Source organism: Syzygium oleosum, unplaced genomic scaffold (assembly GCF_021117445.2).
Source record: "Syzygium oleosum isolate NSW1041296 unplaced genomic scaffold, Sole_v2.1 Sole_v2.01, whole genome shotgun sequence".
Lineage (NCBI taxonomy): Eukaryota > Viridiplantae > Streptophyta > Magnoliopsida > Myrtales > Myrtaceae > Syzygium > Syzygium oleosum.
In genome coordinates this window covers 34,340,263-34,356,465 of record NW_026607485.1, presented here as the reverse complement: position 1 = coordinate 34,356,465, position 16,203 = coordinate 34,340,263, and the positions used below count along the sequence as shown (strand labels likewise).

Sequence of the window (16,203 nt, the reverse complement as noted above, 5' to 3'; positions counted from 1 at the left end):
CGCACATCGGAGTGAATTAACTCGAATGGATGTGACGCACGACTCAAAACACGAGGAGAGAAAGACTCACGATGGTGTTTACCTAATTGACACGTTTCACAATTAAACTGAAGACTTGAACTAGACACGAAAGGAAACCGTCGGAGTACGTCTGCTGATGGATGACCAAGACGACAATGTAATCGATAAGGATCATCCACAGCTTTATTCTGAACTGTTGTAGCAGCAGCAATAATCTCAGGTTCCAGGATGTACAATCCACTAGCTTCACGCCCACCACCTATTCGGCATCCAGTCTTCCGATCCTGAAGAACACATGAAGACGAAGAAAAGATAATATCGCAATCAAGATCACGAGTAATAGAACTGACTAATAATAGATTGTAAGGAAAGTGTGGAATATGGTAAACAAAAGGTAAGGAGACAGAGGAACTCAATGATATACAACCTGTACCAGTAACTTTGGATTGAGAACCATCTGCTAAGGTGACTGACATAGAAGGAACAGATGAGGTGGATGTGAGAAGACGAGGATCATCATATGATGAGTGGCACCCGAATCAAAAACCCAAGAACGAGGAGGAGCTGTACTGGACAATAGACATGTAGGATCATTACGCTATGCTAAAGTAGCAGTAGGACCAGAGACAGCACCACTCTCACTCTGTCGTGCTCTGACCAACTCATCATATTCTGCACGAGTCAACTGTACTGTACCCTGTCCAGAAGAAGATCCAAGGGAAGGAGTCCAAGGCTCAGTATCAATAGAAACATGTAGACCCCGCAGTTCAGGATGGAGGTCATAACAATAATCAACAGTGTGCCCAGAAAGCTGGCAATGAGTACAAAAACAGTTCGCTCGACCATCACCACGTGCTCCTCTAGAAGTATTACTACCACCACCACGAGCGGTACCTCGGCCTTGAAAACCACGACCACGACCACGGTAAGAACTATCAGAATTTCATTGTCCACGGCTGTTAATACGACCACGAGTCCCTTGACCTCCACGAGCCACCATGGCACTACTATCTGAAATTGCTGAAGTCTTGAGACTGGAAGTGTAACGAGCAGCTCGAGAATACACTTCTTCAATGGAAGGAAGAGTGCTCTGAGAGGTAATCTGTTGACGAAGAGCACTATGATCTGGACCAAGGTTACGAAGAAAGAGCACGGTTATCATGTCCGTTTCTCGTTGCTGCATCTGAGTAACTGTGGTAGTAGGTGGAAAATAAGACTTGAGGCTCTGATACCATGTTAATGATAAAAGAGTAACTTAACTTTATTTCAGAGATAACAAAGAGTATTTATAGGCTTAGGATTAAGCCTAATACATTTACACAAATACCCCCAACTTGCTAATACTCTAAAGTAATAAACCCAACGGTCAGTATATATACGGAACCATGATAATCTTGAAATTAATATCCATCATAGCGTCTAGCTTAATTTTCACCATTTCAGTAACTAGAGCAGCTCCAAAAGAATCTCTTATCACTTGCCTACCAGGCTTCAGTGGCACTTTCCCCTCCGAACATTATGCAGGGTAATATGTTCTTCCAGTATGTTCCTGTAACAAGCTATTGTTGATCTCTTGACTCTTGGTGTTTCATTATTATGAAAATCTTGGTTTTCAACCTTTGCAGCTATGTGACAATAGATGCAAAGCATGGAAAGAAGAATTTGTTCTACTACTTTGTTACATATGAAAGAAATCCTTTCAAGGACCCTGTGGTATTGTGGCTTAACGGTGGACCTGGATGCTCTAGCCTTGGTGGATTTGTCTTTGAACATGGTATTCAAATTAGTTTCAGAAACATTTCTCTGTTGCACAGGTTCTGCTGTCAATGATTTAACTCTCTTCCATTTCTTTGCCTCCATTAGGACCATTTACTTGTATAGCAGGAAAGTCAAAGGAAAGTTTGCCCACATTGCGCCTCAATCCTTTCAGCTGGTCCAAGGTTGACAAGCACTTTGGTTATGAGAATCCTTTCCTTTTCCTTGCACCAAATTAACCACAAATGCTACTCAATGTGATCTTACCAGGGAATTAGATATATAATACAAGACTCTTGCAAATCTTTCAGGTTTCCAACATCCTATATCTGGATTCACCATGTGGAGTAGGTCTATCTTACTCTGACGATCTAAGGAGTTATGTGACAGGCGACCTCCAGACTGCGTCGGATACGCATGCTTTTCTTCACAAGGTAAAGAGGTCTTGAACTAATCTGAATGTTCCCAAGAAAATAAAGTAGGAAAGATAACACATTGGCCATAGAATTGAATGACATAGGTAGTATGGTGGCAGCTGCGGCAGCCTGTAAAACCATTTCTCTTTTCTTCTCATCTAGTGGTTTGAGATTTATCCGGAATTCCTTTCGAATCCATTTTATATATCCAGAGAGTCCTATGTTGGAATCTATGTGCCAACTCTTGCTTCTAAAGTGGTAAAAGGTACGACATACTGACCTCTATAAAGGACAGTTCATGTTCTTAGTTCAGTCCGCATTTTTTATTCTCTCCTTCTACAGGTATTGACCATGGTAAACAGCTTCTAATCAATTTCAAGGTATGTCCTTTTCCAGTACTCTGTCCAAAGCATTGAGCAGTATATTAGTCCAATAAATGCCTATGGGCTCTGTTCCAAAATGGAAATTTGAATAGGCGGTCTGCAGGGTTACATGGTGGGGAATTGAGTAACGCATGACAAATTTGATGGCTACGCTGCTCACATCCCCTTCGCTTTTGGTATGGGATTGATCTCCATTGACTTATTTGAGGAGGGTTACTGTTGGCCGGCTCGTATGGCTCGGCCGAGCGCCCAAGGATCACCATAGTGAGATATTGACGGTACGATAAAGGGATGGATAGAATTTGAGCACCTGATTTGGATTCCATCGTCCTGGATGCGGAAATAACGATGAACCGGTGCCGTAGGTCTTCTCCCCTGTCACCTCTGAAGTCCCGGCGCTATGAGATCGCCTCAGCTAACTCACAGAAGCCTTAGGTGAGTTTGAGAGCGTTTGGAGAGTTGGGTGCAGAGGAGGGACCTGCAGCTCTATTTATAGAATTTCCAGCCAGGCCCTCTCATAACGGGCCGGGCCGAACTCGGCCCACATAAGCCGGGCCCATATCCGACTAATTAAGAAACCTTATATCCAACCTTATTAGACCAGATCCGTAAGCGGGTAATAACAATCTCAATTAATGTAATCCACATCAGGAAAACGTTACATTCTCCCACTTGGGCTATATTAATTGAAATCGTACCTTATGTGCACCTTTATTTGGTCTATGGATAATTCTCAATAGTCAATCCGATCCCATAAAGTTTCAAACACCGAATCATGGCGGTAACTGCATGTAATCACGCAGAGCTTCCATGGTCACAAGTGTCTTAGACTTTACTGATATGGATTCGATATGGTTGTGTGGCAAACGGATGACACCTCATAAAGAGTGATACCTCATGTGTCATCCCCTTTGTCAGTCCTCATTCTCTTTCCTTAAGTGTCACAAAAACCTGATGTGTCACTAGAGAATATCTTTATGGTTCCAATGAACCTACATATGTCTTATCCTTATTGTTAGCATTACTTTATGTGTAACAAGACATATCCTTAAGGCTAATAATTGAATGCCCATAGCCTTTACTCAAGGTTTACACAGTACCTTAAGATTTTCACCTTATATGTGTATTTAACATGACAACAATGCATTCAGAAACACCTTATTGAATGCAAATGAGTTGATACACATCCAAAATATTACAAAGAGTAACAGAACACAAATGTAAACTTTATTAGAGCATAAATAAAAGCAGCTCCCACTAAACAATAATATCCCATGATACTCCTAAGCCCATGCTAACGACATGTCATTCAAAAATACAGGGGCGAAGGCCTTTAGTTAGTGGATCTGCTATCATATTATCTGTGGAAATGTGCTCTACTGTAATGTCACCATCCCTGATTTTTTCCTTTATGGTCAAGTACTTGGCTTCCATATACTTAGACCCCTTGAGACCTCTGTTGTTGTTAACAAACAACACTGTAGAGTTATTGTCACAATACAACTGTATGGGTCGATCCACAAAATAAAAAACGGTCAACTCCCTAATGAGGTTCCGGAGCCAAATTGCCTGAGTAGCGGCCGAAAAGCATGCTACAAACTCCGCTTGCATGGTAGAGGATGTCATTGATTTTTGTTTCTCACTTTTCCATGATATTGCACCTCCTGCTAACTTAAAGACGTAACCCATTGTCGACTTCTTTTCATCCTAACAGCCAACAAAGTCTGAATCCGAATACCCTACCAGCTGTAGGTCTTGAACATATCTGTAGATCAGCATATAGTCTTTTGTCCTCTTTAAGTACCTCAAAACCTTCTTGGCAGTAACCCAGTGATCGTGTCCTGGATTTGACTAATATCTGCCTAGAAGTCCTGTTGTAAAAGCAATGTCTGGTCTAGTGTAAACTTGAGCATACATGATACTTCTAAGTGCACTAGCATAAGATATATCCTTCATTTGGGTTTTCTCAACATCTGTATGAGGACATTGTGACAGACTCAGTTTATCACCCTTTACGACAGGAGCAATTCTTGGCCTGCAGTGCTGCATACTGAATTTTTCTAGAATACGATCAACATATGTCCTCTGAGACAAACCCAATACTCGGCGAGAACGATCCCTATGGATCTCAATGCCTAGGACAAAAGACGCCTCATCAAGGTCCTTCATATCAAAATTCTTCGACAACATTCGCTTTGTCTCATGTAGTAAACCAATATCACTACTTGCAAGCAAGATGTCATCTACATAGAGTATGAGAAAAATAAATTTCCTCCCACTGACCTTACTGTATATACACTGATCCAACCTGTTCTCAACAAAATCGAATGAAGTGACAACACTATGAACTTCAAATACCATTGTCTAGAAGCTTACTTGAGGCCATAAATAGACTTCTTCAATCTACACACAAGCTCACCCGAATCATCAGCTACAAAACCTTCGGGTTGCACCATATAGACTTCCTCATCAAGGTCTCCATTTAGAAAGGCAGTCTTAACATCCATCTGGTGTAACTCCATGTCAAAATGAGCAACTAATGCCATAATCACTCTGAAAGAATCTTTCGAAGAGACTGGAGAAAAAGTTACCTCATAGTCTACTCCTTCTTTCTAAGTGCAACCCTTGGCTACCAGTCTGGCTTTGAACTTCTCAATCTTTCCTTTGGAGTCTCTTTTAGTCTTGTATACCCATTTGCAACCGATGGGCTTGTAACCTTTAGGCAATTCAACAAGCTCCCAAACACTATTATATTTCATAGACTGTATCTCGTCTTTCATTGCATCCACCCACATATCTGATTGAGGACAAGAAATAGCATTTGAATGAGTTACTGGATCAACCACGCAGCCTATATCGTAGTCATGCTCTACCAGATAGATCATATAATCTGATGGTATAGCCTATCGTCTCTGCCTGATAGATCTCCTTAGTAGAGCTATTACAACCTCATCCTGTACCTGAGGGGCTTGAAGTACTTCATCAGGAGCTGTTTCAATAACAGGATCCTAGACCACAACAGGCTTAGTCTGTGGTGTAGGGGTCTCCATCATCATCTGTATAGGTAGAGAGAAAGACACACTAGTACCTACCACATCATTATCCTCAATAGTCTGAGAGCAACTACCTCCTTCGGCCACATCAAATTTTAGAAACTTCGCTGTCTGTGATTCCACAATTCTTGTGCCTCCATGGGGATTATAAAACCAATACCCCTTCGAATGATCTGGGTAAGATACGAAGTAACATCGAGTGGTTCTGGATTCCAACTTGCTCAATGTTGGATTGTATAACCTTACTTCTGTAGGACACTCCCAAACTTTAAGATGATTTAGGCTAGGTTTACGTCCAGTCCATAATTCAAAAGGAGTCTTTGGAACAGCCTTGGTAGGAACATGATTTAGAATGTAAAGAGCTGTTCTCAAGGCTTCACCCCACAGAAAATCAAGTAAGTTCGTCCTGCTAATCATACTCCTCATCATGTCCATAAGGGTGCAATTCCGCCTTTCGGCCACACCGTTTTGTTCAGGACTCCCGGGCATAGTAAATTGAGCCACTATTCCAGAATCTTCTAAGTATTTGGCAAATGGCCCTTTCAGCTGTCCAGCATCGTCATGCCTGCCATAATACTCACCACCTCGGTCAGATCCTACAACCTTTATGACTTTTCCCAACTGTTTCTCGACTTCAGTCCGAAAAATCTTGAACTTGTCAAGAGACTCAGACTTCTCCTTAATCAAGAACAGATAATCATATTGGGAATAGTCGTCTATAAATGTGATGAAATAGAAATTTTCTACACAATATTGCCGTATAGGGTCCACTGATGTCAGTGTGAATGACCTCCAACAGGTCAGAACTACGGACTGCGGTTTTCTTCTTTATCTTGGTCATCTCACCTCTACAACCGTCTACGCAAGTATCTAGGTCACTTTCAAGAGTAGGCAGGATGTTTGTCTTTATTAGCCTTTCCACTCTTTCTTTAGAAATGTGACCAAGTCGTTTATACCACAATGCATAAGACTGTTCCTTAGGTAGAGGTCTTTTGGAAACAATCCTTTCAGCTGTATAAGCGACGTATATATCATTGGGAGATAAACACAATCTGTACAATCCATTCGATATGTTGCACCACCCAACCTTATTTGAATCAAAGAACATAGAAACCACATTGTTCTTTATTTCAAAAGAATAGCCACAAACATCCAAACTTGATACGGAAACTAAGTTCCGTCTGAAGGAAGGTACATAAAAGGTGTTTCTTAACATCATATTAAAACCAGAATCCAAAATTAATATGACATCTCCCACGAACTCGAAGTCGACTCTCTTGTTGTTTCCTACAGTGAGCTTTAATTCATCCTGATTTGGCTTCCTTCTGTTTGTGAATCCCTGTATGGTACATGCAACATGATTAGTTGCACTGCTATCTAGCCACCAAGAACTGGATGGGGCTTCTAATAGGTTGGATTCACAAACAAGTGTCAAAGAATCAATACCTGACTGCTCACGCCTGGACAACCAAGTTTTATATCTATTGCAGTCTTTCTTCATGTGACCCTTCCTCTTACAAAAGTAGCAGTGAACACCATTCTTCTTCAAGGGTGTTTTCTCAGGACTCGGATGGTCCAAATGACCAGTGGTTTCAGGAGTTCCTTTCTGAGTACGATTCTTCAACTTACTACTCTTCCTGCTACTGGAACTAGAGGCATAGAAAGCAAGATTCCCTTTATCTTTCTTCAGTTTATTTTCCTCTGCCACTACCCTAACTATCAGGTCATTGATCGACCACTTTTCATCTTGGGAACTATAGTTGGTCTTTATAATTCCATACTCAACAGGAAGTGTGTTCAGGGCTTGATGCACAATGTAAGCATCAGAAAGGATAATCTCATGAACCTTTAGTTTCGTCTGCAGGTCTATCATCCTAAGGACGTAATCCCTAACCCCACTTAAACCATCATACCTCATATTACTGAGTAACTGCATGTATTTCCCAGCCTCAGCATTAGACGAGTCACGGTTCCTTGCTTGCAAGGTTTCCATCATTTCTTTAGCAGTGCAGTCAGCTGGTAAACACTCTTCAAATGGTTCTTAATGGATCGTTTCATCAATAACAAGCAAATCCTATTGCTTTTTGCCCAGGAGGCACTCAGTGCTTTTTCCATATCCGTACTATCAGCAGTGACATCTGCTGGCTTATCCTCAGTAAGAGCAATATGAATATCTTCAAGCTCTATACCAAACAGAAAATCCTCTTTCCATTTCTTAAAGTTTGAACCAGTAAGAACCTCAATACTTATGGAGTTACCGTTCAGGGAGAAGGTGACTGTTAAAAAAAACAAGCAATGTCTATAATCAGCATCATGTGAGTACTTTCCTGAGAGTTACACACATCATCATATAATCACCTTTGGGCAGAATACATGACATGCAATTGTATACCCTCTACATGACAATGATCATGAGAATGTATTCCAATCTTTTTTGAATTCACCACCTTTGGGTGTATGAACCACTAGGATCAGTCATTCCTCACGCATGCTGTACATGCATCCCTCCATGAACCAATACATAATCACCTCTTTTGGGAGTATGACAACACATTAGAACATGAGACATCCTAACAATACGAGACTGATATTTCTCAAACTCAATCAAATGTGCCACTTTGGCGGTCACTACCAAATTGAATCATTGAAACTCTCTCATACTAAGGTATAAACTTTATGTCTCACATATACTATATAGATGTAATTCTAGACTGGAAGACATGAGCAATGTCTCTAAAATTACATATCATGCTAATTACATTGCTCTATACAATGATATATGTTGAACCTTATACATACTATCAATGAAACATGATCTACACGTCCTTATGTCATCATATACATGTAAGCTTTAATCTGTATCTCTTAAACCATAGAGAAATACAGGAAAATACGAAAATATACCCTAAAAATACGCGTATATAGGGTTCCATATGTATTTTCACATCCTTAAAAGTATCAAACATGTAAAAAAAATATACCACAGTGTAGCGAATCTTTATACGAGCACGCCGGTACCTTGCACGCTCCAATCGGAGCTCGGACGCGCCCTCACGCGCCTCCTGAAGGTGCGGCGCGTGGGCTTCACGCGCCGGTGCTTAAGCCGGCCAAAAAGGCCGGTCTGACCGGTCTGACCGCCGAACGGTCCGACCGGTCTGACCACCGAACGGTCTGACCGGTTGGGTCAACGGGGTTGGGTCCGGGTCGGGTCATATGCCGGGTCAATTGGTCAAATTCGGGTCGGTTTCAGAGTCGAGTCTGGTCAGCCGGATCGACCTGGCTCGCGGAAACCCTAACGCGTGCAACGCACGCGCTGGGAACACCCACGCGTGGCCGCGCGTGTGCCGCCGGGGCTCTCCGACGCCCCGGCACATGGCGGCGCGTGCGGCCACCTCCGGCAGCCCCCGATGGCCGGCGACCACTCATTTTACTCGTCTCGCGACGATCTATCCATCTATGTGATTTATTCTAACATTCAACGGATGAAAAAAATAAAAACACATACGAACAGTACCGGCCCGTTTCTCGACTATGGCGGCTCTGATACCACGTGTTGGCCGGCCCGTATGGCTCGGCCGAGCGCCCTAGGATCACCATAGTGAGATATTGACGGTACGGTAAAAGGATAGATAGAATTTGAGTACATGATTTGGATTCCATCGTCCTGGATGCGGAAATAACGATGAATCGGTGCCGTAGGTCTTCTCCCCTGTCACCCCCGAAGTCCCGGCGCTATGAGACCGCCTCAGCTAGCTCACGGAAGCCTTAGGTGAGTTTGAGAGCGTTTGAGAGAGTTTGGAGAGTTGGGTGCAGAGGAGGGATCTGCAGCTCTATTTATAGAGTTTCTAGCCAAGCTCTCTCATAATGGGCCGGGCCGAACTCGGCCCACACAAGCCGAGCCCATATCCGACTAATTAAGAAACCTTATATCCAACCTTATTAGACCAGACCCGTAAGCGGGTAATAACAATCTCAATTAATGTAACCCACATCAGAAAAACGTTACAGTTACATCCAGGAGTTCGGTCTATGCTGTAGAGCACTAACAGAGTTATAACATTTGATTGAAACCAAATATGACTGTATTTGTATATGAGATAGAAGGATTGGGACTTCATACTATGCATTTATTAGTAAAATTACTTGTTTGATGACACAAATTCATCTTTTTCATCTTCCACTGTACGTTGAACACAGATAATAGCACTTTTGCAGGACTGTCAGGCTACATGTAGAGGAAAATTCCACGACCCTCCAGCGAAAGATGTTGCAAAAATCTCGACAAGTTTTCCTAGGTACAATTGCAAAAAAATTGTATTTATGCATGGTTTCTGCTTTGAGTGCAATGTAGTAAGAAATAAAAGAAGAAACAAAGTATGCTCCACTAGATATATAACCATACTATGGTGCCGATTTCTCAAATTTCTAGGTATTTTCCAGGTTACAGAAGGTCTAAATGGTTATAATATTCCCAAGCCATGCTACCCCTATCAAAAAACAGTAAATGAAGTTACAAGACAACTGTGCCTGCGAACTTCAATCAATTAACGACTCAGGAGCTGATGAAGAAGAGAATATCAAGAGCAAGGAATGGCAGAGTTCCATCAAACCCTTTATCTGGAAAAGTGAATGGTTCATGTAGTGTGAGTTCTTTGCTTTCCTTTCCTTTCCATTATGGACTATTGAAGTGCCGTAGAAATTTGAAGTGCGTTCTTACTCTGAAGATGTTCTGCAAGAGCAAGAATTTTCAAATTCCTTCTGTTGTTATATAGTACTTCACGGCCAAAAAAAATGAAGGAAAAGAAGGAAAATGCAAAACGTTAAGTGGACATAATAAGAAAAACCTTCCACTCTAATCCCAAGTGAATTTGTAGCACTACCTTTTTGCCTCAGTAAAGTGCTCCTGTCATTCCCTTTGATCTTCAATATCTCAAGTGACCTTTTTATATGATAAACCCCGATGCTGCAGATACTGCCAAATGAAGAACTTGCGACTGTGTGGTTGAATGCTGAAGCAGTTAGAGAAGCTATACATGCTGCGCCAGTATTACGCTTTACATCCTTACTTGATATCACAAGAATCAAGTGTCAGCTCACTTAATTTAACATTGGTCTATTCATTTCTTACTATAGATTAGCACGGAAGGCCGCTGGTCTATATGCGGCGAGGGCCGAATTATTTATAAATCTGATGCTGGAAGCATGATCCCTTACCACAAAGATTTAACTTCCAAGGGATATCGGACACACATATACAGGTGAAACATCTGATAAATAAGCCTTTCCCATTGCAATGGGCCAATGGCACTTCCGGTCACCATCCAATTCTGCAGTAGACTAGTTTGGTTGGTCCTTTGCAGGCATTTTTGCTGAAACTGATAGATTTTGAATCTAATGGCAGCGGAGATCATGATTTTGCTGTGCCTTTCATGGAACTCAAGCATGGACCAGATCGCTGGGATACAGTATCATAGATGAATGGAGGCCTTGGGTTTCTGATGATCAAGTAGCTGGGTAAGTTTTGCTTTCAATTGCAAAAAACTTTGCTGTTGTCAATCGCACTTTCAAGTGGTTAAGCCACGGGTTGTAAACACAAGATTCACATTTATTCTTTATTTATACTACAAACTTATTTGTGGTGTCCATTAACTGACAATCCATTGTACCGAATTTCTTGATAAAAATCTTACCAAAATCTATTAGATTAACCTATTAGCATATAGTGATAATAAGATCAAAATCTGCATATGATGTACAACTTGTGAATAAATCTCTAGCAAGATGCGACTTGGCAGAGGAGACCTGATCGTCAAAGAAATATGAAAATTGTAAATATATGCTTCATCTCAAGTCAGAAGCAAAGTTCTCTTTAAATACACTATATTGATTTTTTTTCATCTTTTCCAATTACCACCCACATGTAAGGATTCTTTTCACGAATGATAGAACTAGCTATTGTCTCGTGATGCACTTGACAAAGGAGACCTGATCATCAAAGAAAGATGAAAATTGTGGATATTTGTTTCATCTCAAGTCAGAAGCAAAGTGTCACGCCCCGAACCCCTACGAGCTCGCGACATCCCCTGCTCTGGTCGAATAGATGCGACGTCCCAGGAGCGTCGCTGACCCAACCCAAACATCAGAGCCACATGCGGAAGCGGATATAAAAACCCCGGACAAAAAGATGACGACAACGGAGTAGAACATCAGAACAATCAAACAACAACATGTCCATACAACACCAAATATACAAGCCTTTGATTACAGATATAATTACAGACGAACATACTCCGCCACCGTTTTAACAAAAGATCAAGGTCTGGTTAACTTAACTTCCCTATGGGTCAACCCGATTTACACAACCCCTAAAATATCCTAGGGAAAGCCTATCGTCGCCCTTCCGCTCCGCTTCGATTCTTCGCGCTTGAGCCTCCGGACACTCACCTCGCAATTCCACCGTGCACCAAAGGCGGTTCCTCGAACTTCCAAAAAGAGGAGGCAAACTTCCTGGTCTAAGGTCAGGGTCTCAAAGTGGCGGTTATACAACCGTGAGACGAATCTCAATAAGTGTACAACCCCAAACCCCACGTAGGCACTCACGTACCGCCAGACGAAAACACACATAACACACAATGATCAGCCAAACTAACAATCGCATGCGACCCTACCTGGAATTCCTCATGCACGTCCCTGCACGTTAGTCAACCACACAGCCAGTATGCCACAGAAATACATCACCGCCGCGCGCGTGCCCCGATTATAGAGCAAAACCCACTTGGGCACGTCCCATACCATGCCTAGCAGTTTTTACCCCATAATCGAGCATCACACCACGCGATACAAACACACTCGCACACCAACTCACACCACACGCCACTTTCTTAATTTCACTCGTCCCGCCAATTCTTGCTCATTCTCAGCCTTTCCACCACTACCGCGCCCGTGTAAAACGCATCAGGCCAACGGTCTTCTGACCTCGTCAGGCATCGTCACCCCGTCGGGCCGGGCATCGTCCCGCGTAAACGTACACGCCTCAGGACGGAATCCTACACACACTTTCCTTTTACCGCGCCCGCGTAAAACGCATCAGGACAACGGTCTTCTGACCACGTCAGGCATCGACACCCCGTCGGGCCGAGCATCGTCACCTCGTCAGGGACGGCATCGTCCCGCGTAAACATACACGCCTCAGGACGGACCCTTTTCCCAACCAATCCTTCATTCCAGTACCTTCGTTCCACTCATACCACACTTACACACGGTCAACAGTCGCACGACCAAACATACACACCTCACACGCATTCGTAGCCACGCACCAATTCACATCTCACGTACACTTCACAAACACACGTTCTCGTCATACGAATACACCACACGACCATACACATTTAACACGCGAATTCAATGTGCATTCACACTACCACACCGCCACACCTCACGGCCACATACACACGGCACACAGCCACGCCATATTCAGCCCAACACATAATCCCGATCCAGCCAACAAATCACAAACAACACAATTGATCAATTAAGCACTATCAAGCCATAACAATCCCACTCAATCACACAAATGAATCCCGATCGATCCACAATATCACTGCCCTATCCAAATCTACTAAACCTCAAATTTTCATTGCCAAATCAGTCCGTAACCAACAAATATCCAGCCTCTAAATCAGTCTCCAAACAGTCACAATAATTCCAATCAATTATACAAATTAACTGCGATCGCTCCACACATCACAGCCATCATCGAGCCTACAAATCCTCACCAATTTCTTCTCCAAATCAGTCCCCAAATCAGCCCACGACAACCAAATACCAGCCTTCATCTCAGCCCCCAAAACAGCCACATAAACCCTTAAACCGAATCCTAAACAGTGACCGAAATCCCATCAAAATAAATAGTAAACGAACTCCAAAAATTCTAAAATTTGGATATATCATAAAACACATCTTAATCAACATTTCTTATGAAGAACACGAAATCCGGTTCAATCTACAACCATGCCTTTTTGTCCCTCGAAATCAGACCAAAATCAGTTCGCTCTAACAGACTATTCTGTCCTCAAAATACATTTATTTCAACACCCAAATCACCTTGAAAAGCTTTGAAATTTTTATATGTTATAGCCACAAATGTCCCCAACAATTTTTGTGAAGGAAGTATTTTGAAAATATGCCTGGAAAAATTTATAAAAATTCGAACAGACCCGAAGGCGGGTGAACAGTAAATCGGGCAGTTTTATTTCGGTCCAAAGATGGGCTTCCGAATGGCCTCAAATGATTTCTAAAAATTCCCAAATTAAAATATGTTATACTTCAAGATGTTGGGAACAACTTTCATGAAGAACACTTCCTCAAATTCGGGCCACATAAGTCACAGTAAAAATAACAAAAACCAGCGACGCAGCAGCAACCTAACTGGAAATCAGCCAACACACACCACCGAGCAAACCAACCACTAAATTCACCCTAAACCGAGCCCTAAACAAGCTTAACAATACCCGAGGTCCTAGGCGACATTTGGGGAGGTCACTTACCTAAGAAAGGCGAGACGAACGGGCTGGATTGGAGGCTGAAACGGGCGGAACAGCAGCAGCAGCAGCAACACCGGCGGTGATGGGAGGAAATGAAGAGAGAGAGAGAGAGAGAGAGAGAGAGAGAGAGAGAGAGAGAGAGAGAAAGCTGATCGTGGGGGTTCTGGCCAGAATGGGGAGGAAGAGAGAGAGAGAGGAGGGTCAGCTGGTCAAAAATAGTGGCCTAGGGACGCCACGTGTCGCGATCCTACGCGATTTGACCAAAATACCCCTAATCTAACGGTTCTAAAGAGGTAGGATTAAATAATTGAGGGGTAATATCGTCTTTGGCCCCTAATAATGCAGCTGATAATTATCCATAATTATCCCAAATTATTTCCCAAAATTCGGAACTGAAACGGGCCCAGGGGCAAAACCGTCATTTTTCCGGTCCCGGGGCGAAATTTCAATTTTTGCACATACGTGTTCCATATGTGCGTGGCCAACATAATGTGGTGTCGGAATCGCGAAATTCATCGCGCAAGCCCTCGAAAATTGACTGCAAAGTTCCGGGAATAAAATAATATTATTTTTCTAATTTTTGTCGAAATTCCAATTTTTGACCAAAACCACTCTAAATGTCCGTGGCCACCCCAAAATGGCATCGGCCTCGAAAAATAACCTCAAACGACCTCAGAATCGACATCGGGGTCCAGAGGGGCAAAATCGTAATTTTTCCGGTCCCGAACCGAAATCCATTTTTTTGCAGAAATGGGTGGCCCCAAGGTTGGCCAAGCCAAAAACGTCATCGGCCGCTCAAAATTGTCACTTTCAAAATTCTCGATTCCTGGGCCCGAATTCCAAGAAATGACTAGAATTGAACAATCGCGACTTTAGCTTATCTCTGGCTAACGGGTGGCTCATTGGGATTACACGCTCTCGACCCGTGACCGACACCAAGTCAAATCACGTTTAAGTTTACTCTACTCGGGACGACCTCGGTTGTCATATAATTGCGAGGGTCTGTCGCTAGTTCCCTTCGGACACGATCAATCAAATAGACCGGTCTCGGTTGGCTCAAAACATTCCCTCGTCAATCCATATAGTCGAAGATCGAACCCAGGTCGAGTTCTTTGGTCATGCGAACTCAATCCCGTACTGGCCTTACTCCTAAGGTTAGCATCCCGTGAATGTGCATTTCCGGGTGAGATCTCACTATAGTGCATTGATCAATATTAATTTCCTAAATCCCGGGAAAAGGATCGAAAATTCAGACTGTTACACAAAGTTCTCTTTAGATACACTATTTTGATTATTTTTATCTTTTCAAATTACCACTCACATTTAAGGATTCTTTTTCACGAAGGATAGAACTAGCTATTGTCGTGCGATGCACTGACAAGGCCTTTTCTTTTCCCTTTTAAAACTTGTTCAGGTATCTGCAAGGATATGACAGCCACCTCACAGTCTTGACCATCAAGGTTATTCACAAAAAAACTCCCATACAAGCTCAATAGTTATTGCACTTTCGAAAATTAGCTTCAGCTTCATGAAGAGAAATTAGACCTATCAAAGTGCCATGTTCTTGTATGGTCAATCAGAAAACTTTGGTAAAATGTGGCATGACATTCACAGTTCCAAATTTACAAAACCAGCACAGTCGATGCCTGAAAATTGAAGTGCTTATTGGTCTTTTAATTTACATTGTGAAATATTCGCGAAATTCTCCTCTCTTTTGCAAAGATTGTGCTCAAAGTCATGAAGCTATCATAACCAACTCACCATGACTTGTATCACCTTCTGATGTTAGTTGTCACTGTGCAGGGATCTGGGCATATGGTCCCCTATTACCAGCCAAGGGAGGCATTGGACTTCTATAGCCGTTGGTTAGATGGAAGACCAATCTAACATAATTTTACAACTGTTCATTGCATTGTTCAGGTTAAGTTGCATGACGAATACAACTCCCCCATCTACTAGGACAAAATAATAATATAATTTCAAATGAGATATCTTTTGCATAGTGTCCTTGAAAAGCATATGCATCGAGTTT

The 16,203-nt window shown here is 42.5% G+C and overlaps 1 pseudogene; it reads left to right on the top strand.

The window, feature by feature from the left end:
• Positions 1 to 1,254: 1,254 nt before the first annotated feature.
• Positions 1,255 to 16,058, top strand: LOC115680614 (serine carboxypeptidase-like 20; annotated as a pseudogene).
• Positions 16,059 to 16,203: the final 145 nt, after the last annotated feature.